Source organism: Panthera onca, chromosome D3 (assembly GCF_046562875.1).
Source record: "Panthera onca isolate mPanOnc1 chromosome D3, mPanOnc1 haplotype 2, whole genome shotgun sequence".
NCBI classification, from domain to species: Eukaryota; Metazoa; Chordata; class Mammalia; order Carnivora; family Felidae; genus Panthera; species Panthera onca.
Window position 1 is genome coordinate 16,033,307 of NC_138350.1, and position 23,707 is coordinate 16,057,013.

At 48.8% G+C, this 23,707-nt stretch overlaps 1 long non-coding RNA gene across 1 annotated transcript; it reads right to left on the reverse strand.

Moving 5' to 3' along the window:
* Window positions 1-956: 956 nt before the first annotated feature.
* LOC132665456 (uncharacterized) lies at window positions 957-16,339 on the reverse strand. Its single transcript, XR_009604153.3, has 3 exons — window positions 16,251-16,339; window positions 10,146-10,247; window positions 957-1,049 (listed from the first exon to the last, which is right to left on the reverse strand). It is a non-coding gene; the product is annotated as an uncharacterized LOC132665456 (long non-coding RNA).
* Between the last annotated feature and the right edge of the window lie 7,368 nt (window positions 16,340-23,707).

Below are 23,707 nucleotides of genomic sequence, written 5' to 3' on the forward strand. Positions count from 1 at the left end.
CTTGTACGATGAGGAGAGGGGGTTAGATCATTTGGAAAATCAGCAGAGCAGAAAGGGTCAGAAGACCTTGGGTTTGAGTCCTAGCTCCGCCATTTACCAGCTATGTGCTCTTGAGCAAGTGGCTTCACCTGTCTGAGCCTCTGCTTCCCCATCTGTAACAGGGGTCCCTAAAAGTATCCATTTCCGAGGGTATTGTAAGAGATAATGAGATAATGCATGGAAAGCTCTTAGCCCCTTGCCTAGCTGTTCCCACAGCCACTCTTACTGGTGTTGATGTGAAGACTGATGATGGTTGAAATAACGAGAGAGCATAACTCCAGGTTCTGATCATCCTGAGCCTATGATAAACGCAGTAGCGCAACTAATGGCTTGACCGACTGCAGTTCATTTCTTCCCCTGCATTTCCCCATACCACCTGGAGGGGGCAGTAATAAGTCACCAGCCTGTGACCTAAGCAACGAACGTTCGGAAGATTCAGAAAAAGTCCTCTGCTGAACCTCTTTCTACGGGTTTCAAATCACGAATCCTGTCATTGGATTTCTTTCCTGCACCCATCCCCAACCTGGCCCCTGCCAACGTTTTTAAAAGGCTGGTAAGTTGAACACATTCTCCTCAGCAAGTGCCGGTCTTCTATCTAGCCTGCTGGGGTTAGCTGGCCTCCCATGTAAATTTTAATGCAGGTGTTCAGTTTTCATTGTTTGCTGTGCACGTGGACCCTACTCTAATGGGACAGTATATCTCACTTTTATGGAGTAGATGTATGCCAGGCTGCAGACTGGCTTTTCTCTAAATCATTCTCTCGCGCTGGATCCCACTTTCTAGTATATACCTGTATTTCTTTTCCAGGTTTTATTTTTAAGCAATCTCTACACCCAACGTGGGGCTCAACCTCACAACCCCGAGGTCAAGAGTCGCACGCTCTACCGACTAAACCAGCCAGGCACCCCAGTATATACTATTGATACGGGCAACAAATGTTTATTGAGCACCTAGTATGGTCCTGCCGCTGTGTTCTCCACAAGGGAAGGCAGGTATTGAACTTTCAGTGCCTAGGAGAAGGCAGATATGGAACAACGAATTACAAAGATAATAAGTTAAATTAAAATGTCACAAAGTTATTATACTGCATTACACTATGCTATGATCTAGTATGCAAACATACACAAACACAGGCACACAGAGAAGTATGGGAAGAGATAGAGCAAAATGTGACTGCTGATTTTCTTTGGATGATGGGTGTATTGAACAGGATTCTTTCAGTTGCAAGACTCAAACGCAATTTAAACTCAGTTAAGTAGGGAAAGGGATTTGTTGTCTCGTGTATTAAGCTGAATGATATGAAATTGTCTTTGGAGGGAGGGGGTCAAAAGTTGCCAAATGTTGGAATTCATATGGCTCAATTTAATAACTGAAAACTCTATTAAAAGACTGGCTTCAGGTGTAGTTGGATCCAGGTGCTGAGACACTGTCAGAAATCTCTCTCTCCCTATGTCTCAGCTCTCCTTTCTTCTGTGGAGTTGGCTTCATTCTCAGGCAAACTCTCCACACACTGAGGCAAGACTGGCCACTTCCTGCTCCCAACCTCTTTGCAACTTAGGACAAGTAAAAAGAAAAAAAAAAGAAGAAGAAGAAAAGCCTCTTTCTCTCCGATTCCAGGGAAAGTTCTGGGCAGAGCTCTAATTGGCCGGGATTGGTTGTGCTCCCTTCCATGAACCAATCACTGTGGCCAGGGTTGGGATGCTCTAATTGGCCATTTCTGGGTCACGTGCTCCTCCCCTCACCCCACCCCCACCCCCACCCCCACCCCCAGCCTGGGGATGGCGTCAGCCGCTAATTAGCTGGGTGGAGAGTGGGACATGTATGTTTAAATTTGAGCACGGCTACTAGATGAAATGGAAAGACATGGCTGCCTCAGAAAGATTTCAAGCAATTTTTTTTCTTTACTCTTTTTTTTTTGCCTCTCTACGTTTCCTAAATTTCTACAATGAACATGAATTACTTGCAGAAAAACATTCTCAAGTTATTAGAAAGAAACCCAAAGGTATTGAAAATGGAATTTGGACGCGAATGTGGCCTGGCGTTATTCCAGGCCAATAATGGCTTTCTGTGTTATCCTCCAGGTACGATTTGCATTTTAACCAGAGTCAAAACACCGTGACTCCAAGGAGAGTGTAATGAAGGAATTTAGGGCACAGAGCGAGCCCAGGAGGCCCTGGAGCCCATTGTCTGCCTTCTCTAGGGCCATATTGCCACGAGATCCGGTTGACCTTGAAAAGCTTTCATGCGGATTAAATCAACAACCTCAGAAGTGGTGTTTAGCTCTGAAACTCGGTTTCCTCACCGGCCAGGTGAGGGTAATAACAGTTCCTTCCTTACAGGATTGCTGTGAGATTAGCGAGCCAGCACAGGTAAGCACAGCCCTAAAACAATGGTCACCCCGTTCCTGCTCCTCCAGAAGGCCCTCTTCCCAGGCAGGCCGTGGGGGACTGAGCAAAGCTGAATTCAAAGCCAGCCCTGCCATGTACCAGCTGTGTGGCCTCCCACAGGACATGAAACCTCATGGCATCTGAGTTCCCTCGCCTGAAAACTGGGCATGAAATTATTCTCGGTGCAGAACTGAGAGAATCTGACAGGGTAGCATTAAAAAAAATTTTTTTAAGTTTATTCTGAGAGAGATTGAGAGCAGGAGTGGGGGAGGGAGAGAGAGAGAGAGAGAGAGAGAGAATCCCAAGCAGACTCTGCACTGACAGTGTGTAGCCTGATGTGGGGCTCAAACTCATAAACCTGTGAGATCATGACCTGAGCCGAGATCAAAAGTCAGACAGTTAACCCCACCGACTGAGCCACCCAGGCACCCCACCAGGGTAGCATTTTAATAAAACAACTTGATGCTTAGCGGACACTCTGTAAACGTTTGCTATTGTTCCCTTTCTGGTGACTTTTAACCTCTTTCCCAGAATCATCAACACAGATCCCATCCGGGTAATTAGAGACCGTGTTTTAGAAATATATTTACATGCATAACTATGATCATTACATAACACAGCGAGAAGGCAAATTCATGCAGAATCAGCAAGTTCCTAGGCTATGATTTTAAAGATGTTGATTTCCTTCTTAAAATTTTTTTTAAAGCTTATTTATTTTGAGAGAAAGAATGTGCGCAGTGGGGTCGGGGAGGGGCAGAGTGAGAGGGAGAGAGAATCCCACGTAGGGTCCCACGTAGGCTCAAACCCCTGAATCGTGAGATCATGACCTGAGCTGAAATCAAGAGTCAGACGCTTAACTCACCGAGCCAGCCAGGCTCCCCCGATTTACTTTTTCTATTTAAAAAAGATAGGGGTGCCTGGGTGGCTCAGTCGGTTAAGCGTCCGACTTCGGCTCAGGTCACGATCTCACGGTCCATGAGTTCGAGCCCCGCGTCGGGCTCTGTGCTGACAGCTCAGAGCCTGGAGCCTGTTTCAGATTCTGTGTCTCCCTCTCTCTCTGCCCCTCCCCCGTTCATGCTCTGTCTCTCTCTGTCTCAAAAATAAATAAAAAACGTTAAAAAAAAAATTAAAAAAATAAAAAAGATATACGTCCAGCTGTTCCAAAATGCTAAATTACCAAAGGTGTTTACTTATAAAATTTTCTGAAGCATGACTTGGGGGCTGATATTTCACACCTTGAGTTGTCTGTCCATCCATCCATTCATCTTTCCTTTTCTTCCTTCCTTTCCTCCTTCCTTCTTTCTTTCCTGCCATCCTTCCACCCATCCATCCATTCATGAATCCATATGGCCATCCAGTCATTCATCCATATATCCATCAATCCATTCATCTGTTCATTCACCCATCCATCCACACACACCCCCACCCCCATTCATCCCTTCAACATATAATGGATGCTGTGTGCCAAGTCCTTGTTCTGGATGCTGGGCACACAGTGACAAATAGGACAAACACGGTTCCTGACCTCACCGAACTTACTCCAGGTTCCTGGGAAGCAGAACGTGACTGAAAAGGCTGAGGCTGAGCACTGATCCGGGGACTCAGCTTGGTCCCCAGGGGGGTGAGGTGGTCCTCTGGGACACCAGGTGAGTCATGCTCTGCGGTGGAAGCCCCTCCCTGCAGGTGGATCCATGACAGGAATGGGCAGCGTGGGTGGGATTTTTAACAGGAAGAGGTGGATGTCCTTGTGTGCAGGGGCCTTGAGCCATCAACTGGCATGTTCACGTGATGTCACTTTTTTACACCCGAAATTTAAGATTGGGCTTATACCCATTTAAAAAAAATTTTTTTAACGTTTATTCCCTTTTTGAGAGACTGAGACAGAGTGTGAGCAGGGCAGGGGCAGAGAGAGAGGGAGACACAGAATCTGAAGCAGGCTTCAGGCTCTGAGCTGTCAGCACAGAGCCCGACATGGGGCTTGAACCCACGAACTGTGAGATCATGACCTGAGCCCAAGTCAGACACTTAACCGGCTGAGCCACCCAGGCACTCTGGGCTTATACCCATTTTGAGTAGACCCTCACCCTCCTGAGTTTAGCTTCAACTAATCTGAATGGGGTTTTGTTACAGCCAGCATGCCCTTACTGCAGCCCGTGAGGATTATTTTGCTTAATCTTTGTACCAGCACTGCGAAGCTGGATCTGTTACTGACACCAACTTAGAGAAGAGGAAAGACAATCTCAGACAGGTGAAGTGGCTTGGCCTGGGTCAGACACTCAGAGGCGGGGCTTGTGCCCAAGTCCTAAGCTGGATTTGAAGGCGAATGTAGGGGAGGGCACTCCAGGCGGCGTCAATTGCGTGCAGGGGTGCTGGGAGAGGGCCCACGGGCATTGCCTTGCAGTTCTGCGCAGGGAGGAGATCGAGGACGTGAACTAGGCACACAGATCTGATCGCCGCTCTCCCCAAGCACATTGGGCCCCTGTGTGCTGGAGAATGCCGACCTAGAGGAGGGTTACTCCACACTGCCCCATTATGAGCACACACCACACTCCCCCACCCCCCCACCCCCCCCCACCCCCCGCTACCCTGGCGGAGGCTCGTGCAGTGACAGCTCTTATGACAGCCTGGACCAGGGGCCTTTTTCTGCAAACAGATTACATCATTACCTTGAGAGACGCTGCGTTGTGAGCATGACAGTTTTATGGCCTGTAGATCCCTACAACTGGAACCATCTGGACTTTTAAAAGCTTGGTAATGCAACAGCATAAACAGGCCTCTGCGTGAGTCTCACTGCGTGCTGAGATTCAGAACGAGGAGTTTGCCGTCGGGGAGGCAGCCAGGTCTGATGAGGACTCAGGCTCTTAAGGGTTTAGGCAGGGTGATTTGCTGTGCAGCCCCAGGCAGATGTCTCCCCTTTTCTGGGCTTCACTTTTCCTCCTTACTGAGCCTGTTTTCTCAACGCATAGGGAGGCTTGGAATGAGAAATGATACGCGTGTTCTTTGTTTAAACCACCCCTAAGCCCCTTCTCTCAAGATCCCAGGGCTTCCCACCATCGTGCCACCCCCAGTTATGGAAACATCGGTTCCAAGTGGCTAGGACGTGATGTGTGTGCCCAGGGTGACGGGGATGCTCACAGCAGAGCTCCGTCTGAGGCCCTAAGTGATCTGCACGAAGGGAACACACAGACGTAGCTGCAGGAATGCCGGCACGCACCGGGGGCGTGAATGAAATATTCTTCTTAAAGGCCAGGCCTTCCCTCCATCACAGCACAGGCCTCCTTGCCTCCAGCCCAGGTTTTCGGTACCTGACCTGAAGGAGACCATGAACAGACTGCTTTCAGGCCGAGCTGATGAGCCGTCTGTTTTCACATTGTCACCCGGAAGGACAGAGTCCAGAGACATTTCCAGGTGTGGTATGTGGGGGATTGGGGAAGCTTTCGAGCCCCCAGAGCTCAGTCGGGGGAGGAAGGCAGAAGGTGAATGGTGACAGACAAGTCGATACCATGTGGCTCATGAGGTTCTGCGGCAGCGACCCACGTAGCAAGCAGATTAAGAAGAATGATAACAGGAAGTTATTGTCAACAATACAATTGTGGACACGTGGCCACTCTCATGCCTCAGTGTATAAATTGGTCCCTGTAGGGAAATTTTGCAGTAGATACTGAGAATTTAGAATGTCCAGACTCTTTGATCCAACTATTCACTACTAGGGATTTATCCTAAGGCAAAAGTTGGACAAGTGCAAATATTTGTATTATAGGGTCACTTGAAACCTTGTGAGTGAAAGCTTGTAAGTCACACAAATGTCTGACCAATGAGACAGATTTTGTAAAATATACTTCTGCCCCGCAGTGGAATATATACAGCTATGTTGTTTTTTTTTTTATGAGCCTGACATCCTGACATCCTTTCCTAGGCATAGAAATAATAAGGCTATTTCTGTTTTGAAACGTGGAATTAAATGATGTCAGAAGGGGGCCTGGGTGGCTCAGTCGGTTAAGCTTCCGACTTCAGCTCAGGTCAAGAGCTCACAGTTCGTGAGTTTGAGCCCCGCCTTGGGCTCTCTGCTGTCCGCACAGAGCCTGCTTCGGATCCTCTGTCCCCCTCTCTCTCTGCCCCTCCTCTGCCCATTCTGTCACTCTCTCAAAAATAAGTAAACTTAAAAAAACAAAGATCTTTAAAACATGATGTCAGAAAACTAGACTCCATTCACAAGACTCTTACTTTTCTCCATCCCCATGGTTTGCTCACAGAGAAGGTTCTTCTCGTTCAGCTTCCTGGACGTCATCTTGCCCAAAGTTCCCAGATCTTCCCAGGGGCTCCAAGCCCTGCTGGAAGTGAAGGCTTTGTTTTCTGAACCTCACTCTCCTGTTGTGTTTCATTGTCTGCCTGGTATTAAGGTGAGCTATGCCTGTGCCTTCCATGCCTTCCTGAACTTGGCTAGATCCATGTCTGAAACACCTTTGATCCCCAGGGCATGGATAATTGTGGGGAAGGAGTAAATGATGCCTAGCAAATTCTCTAACATGAGAGAGAAGTTTATGTGAGGCCCTGCAGCTAATTTCTATACCAAATGCCTTAGTGTCGCTTGATATTCTGGCTGGTGTTGCCTTGAACTTGCCCCACGTCCTCATGAAGGTCAGCACCAGCTCCTGCTTGCTGTGATGCCTGTGATAAAGAATCCACAAATGTGTGAAACCGCCAAACTAAAGGGGGAAGGAAGAAAAGGTGCTGACCTAAGTAACTTTGGAAACGTGCAGAGTCTGAGAGACTAAAGGATACCGGAATTGAAGAATTACGTGAATGGATGGTGCATGGTGGGAACCAGGCTTCTCATTGTTGAAGTATAAAATGAACAAGGGTAGGAGGCTAGATGATTCGTGTGGTAATAGATTAGAGCTGGGGACATCGGTATGAACTCATGTATAGCTTAAAATATGTACATGCTGGGGTTTTTGTGTGTGTTTCTTTTTTATTTTAGAGAGAGCGAGTGTGAACAGGGGAGAGGGACAGAGGGAGGGAGGGAGAGAGAGAGAGAGAGAGAGAGAGAGAGAATTTTAAGCAGGCTCCATGCTCAGGGCGGAGGCTGACTCAGGGCTTGATCCCATGGGAGCATGACCTGAGCCAAAATCGAAAGTTGGACACTCAACCGACTGAACCACCCATGTACCCCATACATATTGTTACACACAGAAATATTTATATACACTTGTGTATATGTAGGTCAGCGTGCTGACAGACAGTTCCTGCTCTTCACTGAGAGGGCCTAGAAGCAATGACACCCCAGTAGCAACACAAACATCTAACGCCTGGGTCTTGGTTTAAAACCCCATTCTCCCATAAAAGGAACCAGGGATTGTAGGAGAAATGGCTGATTCAATGACCAGGACGGTAAATATGCAAGGTGAGCCGGGAGCACCTTATCCTGCCATACTGTAAGAATGCGCTCCAAACTAAAAACGAAAAAGAAATTGGGGTATGTCAAAGGAACAAAGGAACCAACTGAGAAGCTCCCAGGGGCCCAAGCTGGGACAATGTGAACCAGATAAATAAAGAATTATTGGATTATAACTCAACGTGTAAAACAAATAGCCATGAGTCCATACTGATGTAAATAAATGATTGAATAACTTAAATGGGAAAGAGACACAAGTATCCCATGCGGAAGAATTCCAAATAATTTATGTAGATACTCTGCCCTCAAGGAGGGGGAGCATAACTCTTCACTTCTCAAGTGTGGGCCAAGTGTGGGCTGTGCAGGTTAACTTCCCTCCAAAGTGTACGGGATGGAAAGGGGGCAAATGAGCACCTTGACAGTGGAGAAATCTGACAGACACTACCTCAGCCAGATGGGATCAAGGCCCACATCAGGGGTCACGTGTCATGTTAATGCTATGTATCCTTGATATGATGTGATGAAAATTTTACGTCTCCAGTCTTCCTCCCCAAAACCCATAACCCCAGTCAATTCGTTAAGGGAAAAAAGTCAGACAAGGGTGCCTGGCTGGCCCAGTTGGAAGAACATGCGACTCTTGATCTCATGAGTTCGAGCCCCACGTTGGGTGTAGACATTACTTAAATAAACGAATGAAAACTTAAAAAAAAAATTTTTTTTTTTGGTACTAATAGAGACATTCTACAAAATACCTAACCAGTACTCCCGAAAAGTGTCACGGTCATCCAAAATGAGGAAAGTCTGTGAAACCTAAGGAGACATGGCAACTATATGAAAGGTGCCATCGTGGATGGGATTCTGGATGCCAGAAGGGAAGTTAAGTGAAAAGTAAGGAAAATGTGAATAAAATATGAAGTCTGGTTAATAATTAGGCATCAGTATCAGCTCATCAGCTGTAACAAATGTACCGTATTGAGGTAAGATGATACTAATAGGCAAAACTGAGCGGGGATACGTGGGAAGTCTCCGTACTCTCTTCTCAAATTTTCTGTCAGTGTAAAACTTTTCTAAAAAAGTTCAGTCTATCTTTTAAAAAATTACCAATTAGGTGCAGGTGAAGAATGATATCTTGAGTTTTCCTTAGTTAACTTTCTTTGTTTACTGTTGCTGTGAAGCGTTTTCATGTATGTGGTGGCTACTTCTATTTCTTCTGTGGATTGCCGATTGTCACGTTGTAGGGTTATTTGTTATGCGGCATTATTGCAGCCATAGCTAACTGATACAATCTTACTGAATTCCTGCAGCCCTATGAAGTATTATTTGTCCCCTTTCCATTATTCAAATATCCATTAAACAGACGAAGCAATGGAGACCCAGAGAGACTAAGTCATTTCCCCAAATTCGGACTCAGTGTCTCACCTAAGCTTTGAACCCACGGCTGTCTGACTCCAGAATTTTCTGACCACCACGCTATACTGTGAAGTACCATGAGTGATGATGGCAGGGGGAGGGGAGGGAATCCTGACAGCTAGTTGGGCGTCCAGTGACGAGCTTTGAATTCTGCGCTTTCGTGTAGGGATGCCAGTATGCCAAAGAGGGGCACCATGCAGCTAAACTAGAAATGATAGAGGATATCCTCGGGGCGCCTGGCTGGCTCAGTCGGTGGAGCGTGCGACTCTTAATCTCAGGATTGCGGGTTCGAGCCCCACGTTGGGTGTAGAGATTACTTAAAAATAAAATCTTAAAACAAGGAGATCCTCGAGTGGCTGCCATGAGAAATGGCTCGTGAGGGCACCAAACTTCCTGTCCCAAGCAGGGGGGCTGGGGTAGGACACTCCAGACTCTGCTGAGAACAGCAAAATGGGCTCTCTAGAGTTGTGCCTGGAAGAAATGTGATTGTCAGGTGCTAGCAGGCAGCACAATCCCATGTCATACATTATCATAATTTAACGTCAAGGCTCTGAATACTGGAGCCAGGAAGCACTATCTCCTCTCAAGAATGCTTAACCAACGCCCAAGATGTGGGGGCCCCCACTCACTGGCCCCTGCCTTCCCAGGGCTCAACCTCAAGGAGGTGGACTGAAATCTGAAGGTTCTGGGCTCAAGAACCAGGTTTGACTTCTGGCTCGGCTGACTGTGCTGTGCGGCCTGGGGCAAGTCAGCTCAGTGCTCTGGTCCTTGGTTTGTTCATTAGAAAATGAGAACCGTAGCCCTTGCCTTACTGACCTCACGGAATTTTCCAGTGGATAAATCATAGTACTGATGGTTACCGCACACTCTCCACATACCAGAATTTTGCATGCATCGACTCTTTGAATACTCACAGCAATCTCAATGGACGGGTGCTTATACTATCCTCGTTGTACAGATGGAAAAACAGGTCTGGAGGCAAAAACAGACTGGTCACTTGCCTGAGGTCACCCAGCCTGCAAAGATTAAGTCAGAATTTAGAGCCCATCTTGTTCACCAAAGAGGATGTCACTCACCATATTCCCATATGATGCTAGATGGAAAAAAAGCTTGAGGGACTTGGGACCCTTGGGGAAGAAATTGGCGGGGGGGGGGAGGGGGGGCAGGCTGGAGAAGCAGGACAGGGTGGGCGTGGTTACCAGCCAGGGCTTGGTCCTTATCGCCGGTTGGGGGTTTGGAGAAGCAAGGTGCAGAGAGAAACCAGCCTGAGTGGACAAAGCTGGCAGAGGGGACAAAAGAGAGTTGTGGCAGCTGCCCAAAAATAATGCAAATCTGGTGAAGACAGAAACACCGGAAGGGGAGTTTTAGGAAGCTTTGCTCACAGATGGGCTCTGTAATCTCCATCCTCTGGCCTCCGCTACACCTGCAGTAAAATCCCCGGGTTTTGCCAATGCCTTAAGAGGTGAATCCAGGTGCGCTTTGGATTTTGACAGCCTGAGACTGGCCACAGAGTGGCCAGGGGGCCGACCCCATTCCTCCGCCCTGGGCTCCTTGGCATGAGCCTGCCTCAGGCCCAGGACAGCCCCAGGGAGTCCGCAGGCTGCGGTTTCCAGAAGCTCTGGCTCTGAGGCCATCAAGGACAACAGATTTGTTTTTTTTAAGTTTATTTATTTAGAGAGAGAGAGCGCCGCAGGGGAGGGGCAGAAAGAAAGGGAGAGAGAGAATCCCAAGCAGGCTCTGTGCCATCTGCCCAGAGCCTGATGTAGGGATCCATCCCACAAACCGTGAGACCGTGACCTGAGTGGAAATCGAGAATCAGACGTTCAACCAACAGAGCCACTCCTGCGCCCCAAGGACAACAGCTTTTTAAAAAATTTTTTTTTAACATTTATTTATTTTTGAGACAGAGAGAGACAGAGTATGAACAGGGGAGGGGCAGAGAGAGAGGGAGACACAGAATCTGAAACAGGCTCCAGGCTCTGAGCTGTCAGCACAGAGCCGGACGCGGGGCTCGAACTCACGGACCGCGAGATCGTGACCTGAGCCGAAGTCGGACGCTCAACCGACCGAGCCACCCAGGCACCCCAGGACAACAGCTTTTTAAAGGAATTAACTGTTGGGGCGCCCGGGTGGCTCAGTCGGTTGGGCGGCCAACTTCGGCTCAGGTCATGATCTCTCGGTCTGTGAGTTCAAGCCCCGCGTCGGGCTCTGTGCTGACCGCTCAGAGCCTGGAGCCTGTTTCGGATTCTGTGTCTCCCTCTCTCTGACCCTCCCCCGTTCATGCTTTGTCTCTCTCTGTCTCAAAAATAAAAACGTTAAAAAAAATTTTTTTTAAAGGAGTTAACTGTGCAGGCGTAGCATCCTAGCTGGGTCCTGGCCGAGGTGTCTTCTCGAACAGATGTGAGTTAGAGGCCCAGTCAGCCTTCTCTTTCCCTTCCTTTTACCTTTTTCTTGGCCATTCCTTCTTTCTCTTTCTCTCATTTTCTTCCTTCCTTCTCTCTCGCTTCCCATCTCCCCCTTTCCCTCCAGGTCCCGCTCTCTTGGACAGCAGGATCCTGGTGAGTTGTTTTTTGTTTTTTGTTTTTTTTTTTCATCATCTCATCTGGTAAAATATGGATCATTCACCTTCCATTCTTGGGGCTATTTTCTAAGCGTTTCTTCCACGTAGCTACACAACCTTCTTCCTTGTTAATGGCTACGTGATGTGCCACCAAGTACTCTCATTTGCATAACGGGCTCCCTATTGTGGAACACTAGGTAGTTTCGAGGTTTTGTATCCTTACAGGTGAAAGTATTCGTTTTTTCTGGTCTGCCGTGTGTGGTGTGGGGCTCGTGGGTCCAAGTTAAGTGGGGGCCTGGGAGGCACGAGGTAGATGATTGGCATGGGGTGGTAGTTCGTCCAGGAGCTGCTTCCTGCCTGCCCTCATCCCCAGGGCAGCTCTGAGTATACAGCAGGTGCCTCATGAATGCTGCCTGAGGATGCCTCTCGGCCTCTATTCCTGCACCTGGCATACTGCCTCAGTGTGCTCTCCATTGAAGCGTCCTCTTTCCCACCTGGCCGTGACCTTCCATAGCCTTTTTATCTCTATGTCCCCCGTGCCTGGCACCAGGAAGCCCCTCAGGAATGGAAGGGAAGGAAACAAAGTAAAGGAAGAGGAAGCCAGAGAACGCTCGCTTACTCTGGCCACCCCTCATTAATAGGGCCTGGGATTGCCGTGGGACATTAGTGACAGAACATGTTGACATTGTGTAATTTATTAGCCTGAACTATACAAATTATACGTTCCCCCAGGATGCCCGCGATGAGAAGCTGCTTTTCATGAGTTTATCCTGGGGACTCGAATAAATAAGCAGAGAAACAAAAAAACCTCATGAATTTTTTAAAGAGCTTATTGGAATCAGGAGAAAACCTGGTGTTCCGGGTGCAGAAGTAAGTATCCAATAGATCAGCATTCATTTCTCTTTACCCTCTGAAGTCTTTTTTAATCCTCTTGCTTGCCAGTGTTAATCCGTGTTTTTCTGTGAATTTCCCTCCAGATGGGCAAGCGAACAATACCCACCCAGGGGGCCTCTCCCCATGCATTTCCCACCACACTGGGGGAGCGGAGGGGGGGGGGGGAGGCCAGTGCCTGGTGAAGGGTGGGCCTTGGAGCCTCAGAGGTGCTGTGACCCCATCCTCTGCCTGCACCTGTAGGGAGTGAGATTAGAGGTGTGGAATTGCCGCGCTGAGAGCCTTGGTGTCCTCTTAAAAAAAGCTTCTTGGCTATGAGAAACACCTGAGTTGATCATCCCCCAAATGTCAGCCTCGCCGAAAGTTAAGCGGTTTACAAGGTCTTGCTGAGAAATTCCATGTATTAGAAGCTAATAGAAGGTCAGCATTTTCCATTTCGATATTTTTTTTCTTCCTGCTGCCCAGGGTCTAGGTAATACTCCCTTTGGCATTTTGAAGACGCTTCTACGAATTGTGGCATGGTGGCTAAGTGCTTGATGGGATTTACCCTCCCAAAGCCTGTGAAACAGAAGTTGTTATTATGTCCATTTTATAAATGAGGAAATTGAGGCTTGAGTGGAGAGGGGTCCCTTGCCCAAAGTCACACACAGCAGGTGATGGAGCTGGGTTCTGTCTGATGTCTGTCGGAATCCAAAGCCCATGCTTCGATGCATTATGACTTCTTCCTCTACTCGGCACGTCGGGAATGTCTCCTCCCCTCCCTTCCCCTCTCCAGACGTCTTCCTCGGTGGTGACTCCGTAATCGATGCTAGCAGCCCGAGATCCAAGTTAGAGAACTGCAACCTTGAATAGGCACAGTGGACATTCCATCTCTGGTTTCCTGTAATTTCCTGCAGCCAAGGTCAGTGAACTATAGCCCTTGGTCCAAATCCGGCCCGCTGCCAGTTTATGTAAATAAAGTTTTATTGGCACTCAGCCACGCACATTCATTTACACATGGTCTGTGGCTGCTTTCAATGCTACAAAAGCACAGATGAGTAGTGGGACAGACACCATATGGTCCACAAAGCCTAAAATATTGACTTTCAGGCAGTTAGAGAAAAAGTTTTCTGACTCCTACAATGCAGAGTTGTCAACGTTTATTACCCCAGAATCTAACGTGATAAATGATAACATCAGTCCTGTGAGTAGATGGCATTTTTGGAGGGCCAACTATGAGCCAGGCATTCTGCTAGTTGCTTTCGGGGGATGATCTCCTGGAATCCTCCAACAATAGCATCGAGCAGGTGCTCCAAGAGGTGAGTAACTGCCCATAGTCACAGTCACGGGGTCTGAGACACGACCCTTGAGCTGTCTGGCAGTTCATACACTGCAAAGTGTTCTACAGCAATAAAGCACCGTTTCCAGATTGTCTACCCAGTGCCTGGCATCATGCTGGATGCTGGGATGCAGCGTGATACATGACAAGCAAGGGACGGTCTCCATCCTTGGGAAACCCGTGGACTTATGGGAAAGACAGGCCTCCATCTAGATCAGCTGGCGAGATGAGCAGTCAAGAGCTCACAGGAGGAAGAAGCATCTGAGAAGGTGAACTTCGAATTAGGTCTTTCATGACAAACAGAAATGTGATCATTGAAATAGAAGAGAGAGAAGAACACCCCAGGGACAAGTTAAGCAAAGGCTTGGATTGAAACAATTGCCAGGCACCTGAGTCCAGGGTGAGTGAGGGGCAGAAGGGAGCAGAGGGTGGTCACAAACGACAATAGGACTTGTTCGAGACCGGAAGAGGAGAGGTTGGGATGTGATGCTGGGGACTTTGCAAATGTGTTTTCCTTCTCTTATCTAGAAAGAGCCTCAGGTTTTGCCATCCCTTTTCCATCTGGTAGGTAGTAGGTGCTCAAGAAATGCTTCCAAGAGTCAAAATGTCAGCCCTCGCAACAGGGAGCAAGCTTGCATTTGTCTGTCCTTGCGGGACACTCACATGGCAGCAGGCAGCAACAACCACCCAGGTGACAATGACTCATGCACCTGGGACCACCAGGCTTCCAAAGAGTTTCGAGTTCGAGGTTGACTCCATTGGGTCTCTGGAGAGGGGCTTTCCAGAAAAGTCTCCTACTTTCCTACCTGTGCTCAGATGGCAGGACAGGGGTCTTGTGCCCTGAAAGAACTACCCTTGCATCATTGATCATTTGCTTGGGTTGGGTGAGGAGATGGGGAGAGCCCGGCCTTTGGGGCCATCACCGTCCCCCATCCACCGTCCGTAGGTTTCTGGTGTGTGACCTTGGGCAAGTTCCCTACTTTCTCAGAGCCTCGGTTTTCTCGCATATAAAACGGAGGCCATTCCTGTGTCATGGGGTTGTTATGACAAGTACAGCCTGCCATATAGTAAAGGCCCAATATTTATGATCGGTTATTATTTTTACTATGATTAGCGATCAGATTTCTGTATCAGTCGGCATTTGCTGCCATTATGCCAACAGTCTGTGTGATTTATAAAAGCATTTATTTTTTGTTTCCTCTCACAGTTTCCTGGATCCGTTGGGGACGGCTCTGCGGGTTGGGTTTAACCATCTCCCTTGTCTTTTATCCTGGGACCGGTGCTCACCTAAGACATGCTCTTCTGAAGGCAGGGAACAGAAATTTCAAGAGAGGCGAGTGAAAACTCAGGCCCCGCCTAAGGCCTGCGCTCAGAACTGGCCCACAGTTATCTCAAAATATCCCATCGGCCAAAGCAAGTCACACGGCCCAGCCCAATAGCACGGGTGGAGAAAGGCGGAAGAATTGTGTCACTCCCACAGCTGCCAGGATTCCTAGCGCGGCTGCTGGCCATATGATTCTACCACCTACCCAACATTGCCTTCCGTATTTCGCACAGAAGTCTGTCTCCAATCACAGAGCATCTTAGAGATTGGTGACTGTCCATAGGACACTCTATGTTTTGTATCAGTGGGGTTCGGACGAGGCAGTCTCTAGCTGAATTTCCGGACCAAGATTAATTTGCTGCTGGAATGTGAAGACAGCCACCCTCACACCCCCACCGCGGGTCCAGCGTGAGGGAAAATAACGAGACAGCCCCCGTGTTGGATAATGACCGCCCAAATTCCAATACTCAGGGCCCAACATTGCCCGTTCAGTTTCCTCTGGCTGAAATTCTTGGTTGTTCCGCTGCTAAAACCAGGGTGGCTACTTACTCTGGGCACCAATGGCTGTTCTTAGCCATATTGATAAACAAGGCTTCCAAAATCATCTCAATACCAGGAACAGTTCATTTAAAACAGAAGCAGCAACACCACCAATGACAAAATCGACAGGTCAGTCATGTGGCGTCCACCGTCGCCCAGGGGAGCCTGGTGATGAGTTGAGGAGTATTTTTGGACACGGACAACAGCAGGCCTGGCCTAGATCCACTCATTCCTTCAGTAGAGCTTCCCAGGGAGTTCCAGTTATTTCCCAATTTGTTCCAGCCACACCACCTTTTGTGGCTTCGTTTGGGCATTGAGGTCATCGAGAGATGATTGACTTGGGCAAAGCAGAGAGTAGGGGGAGGAAAGATTCTTCACTTACTCACCCACTCCCTAATTGCTGAGTGTCTTCAGGGTCCTGAACTGGGGGTTCAAAGCTGAAGGAAGCAGAAGGTCCACTGCGCTGGCCGTTTAGCGCGGCAGATCCTCCTTCCACGTATCTTTTTTAGGGTAGGTGGTTGGCTTCCCATCAGCCCCCGCGCGGCAGATGATTGGTTCAAGCTAATCCCGGCCGTACGATTCTCTTGCGGATAATTGGTTGAGGAGTTAGCATGTGACCCAGTTCTGCCCAATGAGAAGTGAGGGAAAAATCTGTCCGTGGCCTTTGAGAAACTTTCCCTCACGACTAAGGAGGAGCTGGAGGAAGGGGTGGGTGCTGCTCCCCCGCGTTTGCAGTACGTGCAGGTGTGACAGCCGCACTTTTGACAGCCATCTTGCCACGTGCCGCAAGGTAAGAGATGAAACTCGCTCCGGCAATGGCAGAATGGAGAGATGGGGACTATATCCTCACTGATATCATTGAGCTGCTAAGTCTTTTTTTTTTTTTTTTAATGTTTTTATTTATTTTTGAAGGACACAGAGAGACCGAGCATGAGCAGGGGAGGAGCAGAGAGAGAGGGCGACACAGAATCCGAAGCAGGCTCCAGGCTCTGAGCTGTCAGCACAGAGCCCGACGCGGGGCTCAAACTCACGAACCGTGAGACCATGACCTGAGCCGAAGTCGGCCGCCCAACCCACTGAGCCACCCAGGCGCCCCGAGCTGCCAAGTCTTTAAGTGCAAAGGCCACTCTATCCTTGGACTTCCCACTCTGCGGGGTAAGAGGTTTCCTCCAGGATAGGTGGGGGTTTCTGTTATCCGCATCCCAAGGCTTCCTACTTAATGCTGCAGTATTATTGTAGAAACTTGATTTATCTATAAAGGAGCAGGCGTGGAGAAGTGGGTTAACTTGTCAGCTGGGAAACACCGGAAATAGGTTGTGAACCCAGGACTCTCTGCCTCCAGCCGTCTGTCCGCATAGGTGACCTTATAGCTGGCCTCTGAGAATGCGCATAACAGATGTGAAGCATCCAGTATGGGCCGTGCTGGATGCTGAGGGGGTAGGGAGCTCATGCCCAGAGAGAATGGTGAAGAGCCTATCAGAAGAGCAGAACACGGCGGTGCCTGGGTGGTTCAGTCAAGTTGAGCATTGGACTTCGGTCCGGGTCATGATCTCGCAGTTCTTGAGTTGGAGCCCCGCTCATGTTCTCTCTCTCAAAAATAAACAACACATTTAAAAAATTTAAAAAAGAAAGGAAGAGCAGAACATGACAGGTGACATGCTTTGCTAGTGCTGGGCTCCAACCCCTCTCCCATCCCCCGTACCGTGCACAGCAAACGGCAGCATTACCTAGGATCATTTGGTCCAGTGGAAAGCACTCCCATTTCACATTCAGATTAGACCTGGGTTCGAATCCTGCCTCTGCTACTCCTTAGCGCTGTGACACTGGGTATGTCCCACCACCTCCGAGTCCGTTACCTTGTGGTTCTGAGGACTGGACGTGATGAATGCACATTGCCGGACACTTGCAAGATGCTCAGACGAATGATAACTATGAGGACGCTTATGGCAGGATTATTACGAACTTTGAGAATCACACCGCAAAAGGAGTGCGGTTCTAATGGCAGGAAGACCCAGGTCCCAGTCCCAGCTCCGCCACGATGAGCTGTGTGACGTCAAGCCATCCCTGCCCTCTCTGGCCCATTTACTTGCTCCCATCTGTAGAATGATGGGGTTTGGCTTGGCCAATTGTTTTCAAACTCTGCTCCATGGAGCTCTAGAGATTCACTGGCTCCGTAATGAGGAAGAGGCCCAGTAGCTGGAATGGGGCGCCCCCCCCCCCCCGCCCCGCTTCAACCCCGTGGTTCTTTTGTTATTTCTTTCATGGGACTGGGTTTTCTGGAAGATGCTCTTTGAAGAGAGGCTTCTGTTGCTTTAATTTCAAAAAAGAAGAAGAAAAAGGCAGCCTGAAATACTCCAGATTAGATTACTAAATTCCTTCCATTCATTCAGTGGTTGACAGTGTGAACTTTGGAGTTCAACCCACCCGATTTGAAGGATGACTCTGACATTATCTACCTTCGTTAACTTGGGGAAGCAAATAATTTCCTGAGCCAGTTTCTAATCATCTGCCAGCCATTCCTGGGAGTCTCTTTCCCCTCATCTCTGCCAGCAGGAGGTGTTCTAGCTCTTTAAAATGTTTGCCAGTTCAATGGGTACAAAATGGTGTTTCATCGTCACTTTACCTTGCATTTCCCTGACTTGTGGAGAATTTAAGCATGTTTGCCTGTATTTATTTGTTGGCCGCTCAGATTTCTTCTGTGAATTCTCATCCTTTGTTCATTTTTCTATTGGATCATTTGTCACTTGTTAATTTGTGAGAGCTCTTTACTATAGTGTGGACATTACCCTAATACGGTATGGATTTTATCTTTTACCTGCGTTACGGCTCTTTTCTAGAACGATCACTTGTCCTTTTTTTTTTTTTTTTTTTCAATCCTATAATAATGATTCCCCCACTGCACTGTCTTGTGAGGATTAAAACACGAGTAGAATTCCTGGTATGTGGTTCGGTAACTTATTTTTATTACTTACAAGCTTTGGTGCGGGTACAGGATTCTGGAGCTATCCCAATGTGTGTGTGCTAAAATGCCATTGGCCGAAGCAAGTCACACGGTTGAGCCGAGAAAGAGAGAGGAAGCACCGTGGTCACGTGGGCATGGGGAGGGATAAGAATTGCGGCCACCGTTGCATTCTGCCACAATGGTCCGGCACAGAGATCAAGATTGCAGGTTGTGGAAACGGAAAGACCTGGATTCTGGCACCTCTGGCTGCTGAGATTGCCACACCTCCCCCATGGCCCCCTTAGCTTGCCTATACCAGAGCCGTTTTCCCACAAGCCTTTGTTGTCAGCCAGCTGCGGCCGCCAGAAATCTCTTTTCAACGTTGCCTTCCAGCTGCTAATACCCTCTTTCTCTTTCAAGGATATTTGCATTAAAAGATCCTTGCTGCCTTTTCTGATGACCAGGGAACACATGCTCAGTGCACGGTGATCCAGCAATATAGATAGAGATCCAGCTCCGTGACTCTGCTCTGAGTGGAGACTTTCCTCTGTTCACATGTTCTTCCAGACGGTCGTTCTGTGCCCATCTGAGATCTCTTCTCTCTGTCAAATACAGGCTCATGCTTTACACGCGTACCCTTCGCACTTAACAATAGCGTGAGTGCTCTCCTGTGAAGAGTGTGGTCAGTGGCTAGGGCTTCAGAATGGTCTAGAAAGGAGAATACCAAAATGCAGATTCCCACACCTCATTCCTAAACAGTCCATTTTGAAAGGTCTGAAGGGAGTCCAGGAACCCGTGTTTTTAACTAACTGTAGATCCACAGGGCAGGTGACCCTTGAATAATGCAGGGGTCGGGGCACCGTGCACAGTCTAAATTCCACATACAACTTTTGACTCCCCCCAAATTTATTTATTTTTTATCTATAATTTTTTTTCTGTTTATTCATTTTTGAGAGACAGAGACAGAGCACGAGCAGGGGAGGGGCAGAGAGAGACAGAGAGGAGACACAGAATCCGAAGCAGGCTCCAGGCTCCGAGCTGTCAGCATAGAGCCCGATGTGGGGCTTGAACTCCCGAACTATGAGATCATGACCTGAGCTGAAGTTGGACACTTAACTGACTGGGCCACCCAGGTGCTCTGACTCCCCCCAAATTTAAATACTAATAGCTTACTCTTGTCCAAAACTCTTACTGACCACACAGCACACATGTTGTATATTATATGGATTATATACTGTATTCTTACAATAACGTAAGTTAGAGAAAAGAAAATGGTATTAAGATCATAAGGCAGAGAAAATACATTTACAGAACCATACTGTATTTATTGAAACACAATCCATGCAGGGGCACTGGGGTGGTTCAGTCGGTTAAACGTCTGACTCTTGGTTTCAGCTCAGGTCATGGTCGTGTGGTTTCATGAGTTCGAGCCTGCATCAGGCTCTGTTCAGGCAGTGCAGGGCCCGCTTGGGATTCTCTCTCTCTCTCTCCCTCTCTCTCTCTCTCTGCCCCTTCCCCCTCAACCTGTCTCTCTCAAAATAAATAAATAAAACTCAAAAAAAAATCCATGTATACGTGGGCCCACACAGTTCAAACCCCTGTTGTTGAAGGTCAACTACATTTGTATTTTAATAGGACCTCCTTGCCTGGTGCTAATTTTGGGTAACAGTGCGGGGGGGGGGGGGGCGGCGTATATCCAATGAAAGGAAAGACATGCCCGAGGACACCTGCCTTTCCCAGAGGAAGGAGCCTACACTGCCTTCAAGCCACAATTTCTTTGCCATCCGCCCAGGTATGGCTCCCTAAGCAACCAGGGAACCATTAACCCGAGGTCTGATACTTCCCAGCTTCATGTCCTTACCAAGCGACCGCCTCTCTGAGCCTCAGTCGGCTCATCTGTAACATGGGAATCCTACTGAGTGTCAGGGCCATCGAGAGAGAGGCAGTGACTTCACACGTAGCAACACCCGCTTGGGGGTTGGGCTCTGGGTAGATCTTCCAGAAACAGAATCTCCCTTCCCCCTCATGAGATGAGCAGAGCAGGGACTCACTGGCCGGCTTGGGGGAAAGCCAGAGAGTCCCCGAGGGGAGCAGCAGCCACACCAGGTGTCTTGACGAATTAATTATGGGAAATTAGGGCAAGTCAGGTTTCCGCCTCCAGGAATCTCACGTTAAGGTCGGGAGGATAGTGCGGGATTTTAATCATTCTCCAGGGGCTGGAGACGAGAAAGGCTCTTCCTGCCGGGACAGATGATAAGTAGGGGAACCAATCAAAATATGCAAATACAGCTGAGGAAGAGGCTGGGGACACCTCCAGAGAGTGCCAAGGCCTTTTCTGGATGTTTGCTGGCTGGGGACTCTTAACCCAGCGTACAAACCTGAGAGAGGCATTCATAACTCCTGACCTCAATTCTCTACCGTCTCCTGTATCCTCTCCTTTTCCGATGTGACTTTGCAGCGGCTGCCATTAAGAAGTAGAATCTGTTTCCTTAAAAGCCCTTGAACCTGGGCTAGCCCTGGCACTTGTTTTGACCTCCAGCATATGGCAGAAGTGGATATGGTGGCTCCCAGCACGGGGGTCACGAGGACTGGGATACTTCCCACCCTCTGTTTTGGAATCTTGACCGACCACCGTGAGGACCAGCCTGAGCTAGACTTCTAGAGGATGGGACACCCCCGGATGACCCCCAAGTATGTAAGAAAGCTCAACCCAGCCCAGCCAGCGGAGCCACCGACACGACTCCAGCTGTCCTCGGACCCATCAGTGAGCCCGGCTGGGGCCAGAAGAACCTCCAGCTGACCTGCAGACAGTGAGCAAAATAATCGTTTATGGTTTTAAGCCAGGAGCTTTGGAGTAGTTCGTTAGGCGGCAATAGCTAACCGATACAGTGTATGTGTGATATAATGATGTAAGAATAATAAAATTGTAGGAAGAATGATCACATACCACATCGCCAAGGACTGTGCAGGTGATGCTCCCTGTCTCTATTTGTATCGGTATTTAATGATCATAATGACCCATCTCATCCGATGGGGGAGGGAACTGAGGCTTGGTACAGGTTTGCCTTAATTGTCTGTCGTCAGAGGCCAGGATTGGAACTTAGCTCTGACTCCAGAGTTTGCCTTGTACTGTCTCCTAAGGGCACCGACTAATCCACAGAGAAGCTGTTCCCAGGGCAAGGCCAGGTTCCCCAGGCGGCCTGGAAGGCCCCCCACCCCATGACCTAGCCCCCCGGTTCCCCCTTTTGATGCTTCTCCAAAAACATCCATACCTTTGCCCCAGCCATTCTCTCTCCCTGGGGTTGACCTTCCTTTCTTTTCTACCCAAAAAACTCTTATGCGACCTTCAAGACCCAGCTCTGTCTCACTCTTATTGACTCTTAGATACAAGTCATAAAAAGTCCCTTTTTCAAATAGGCACAGCCCCGAAGCACAGTTGATGTCCCACGTGAATGGAACTCCAGAGGTGAGGGAGGAAGGAGAGTCCCAGTGTGGTTGAGACAGCTGTTCTGTGGTGTTCTCGAGGATCCCCCATCCCTGCCATGTCTTTGCTCTGTCAGCTGCCCTCACAGCGGGTTGCAGGAGAGCGGCTGTAGACCTGGCTTGGCATCCAGACCCAGCCACGTCCAGAGAAATCAGAGGGTTATTTCTTTTTAACCTTGTGTCTCATTTTGAGAGTCAAGGAGGCCCCTCCGTGCAGCCTCCAGGCAGATTTCCCTCAAGTCTCCTTGGCCAGGACTGGGTCATGTGTCCTTCTCTGAGCCAATCGCTGGCAGGAATAGGATTGTATCGCTATCATTGACTTTGACACATCCAGTCATCCCTGATGGGTCAACCACCATGGCCATGAGCCATGTCCTCAGGAAGTTGCCTTTGACTCTTGAGGCTGGAGCAGGTGCCTCCATTGGGGTTCTCAGAGCTCGCCAACCTTGCCCATTATAACACAGCAGGGCCCCTAGAACGTGGCCTCCTCCAGCACAGCTGGGGTCGCCGTGTGTTACAGGGGCTGCTTCTTTGGTTAGAGGGGCTGCATCCCCTCTAACTTAGCTCTATCATCCTCGTCCGTTGTCTCCTGCACAACCCTCCCCCCCAATGCTCCCACGCTTAGAATTACTTACCCGACATCCTGCGCCAAATATGAACTTCATGACAGCAGGTGTTGTTACCGCCTCCTTTGCTGTATTGTCAGCCCCCAGCAGAGTCCCTGTCCCACTGAAGTGCCCAATAAATATTTGTTTTGCCCGTGGCTTATTTGCTAAGACTGGAACTCTGGATCAATGCAGGAGAAGGAGCTGCAAGAGAAGTATTGGGGTGTCACCTTCAAGGGCACCTTTATGCAGATTTCCACCAGGAATGGCTTGAGCCTCAGCTGGATGCCCACTGAGGCTTCACCAGCCACGCGGCACCATCACTTTCATGGCCCCGAATAATAGTCAACAACTGCGGGTGTACATGGCTCACAAAGGGTCTGCCCACGTGTTAGCCCTCTGATCCTTACAGCAACTCCCAGAGCCATGTGGGAACCTCATTTTGTAGATGACTCCTGGAGGGGTAAAGGGACACACAGAGGCTGGGCTGTTAATTGCCGGGGCTGAGATTTGCGTACTGAGTCTGCGTTGATTTCAAACTGGTGCTCCCTCTGATTCATAAAAAAACACCAATGGGTTTCCAGCTTCCAACTCTGGCACCGTCTAGGTGGCTGTCCTTGGGATAACACGTAACTGTTGACCACTGCCTGTATGATTTTGTGGAAGAAGCATTTTTTTTCTCCCTTACAATAGCAAAGAAATTTTATTAAACAGGGTGTTTTGTACTGTTATCCAGCAAATATTCACTCTCCCCTCCCTGGTCAATGAGGAGAGTGCATTTCCTCGGCCCATGGATGTGGGGCTTGGCGATGTG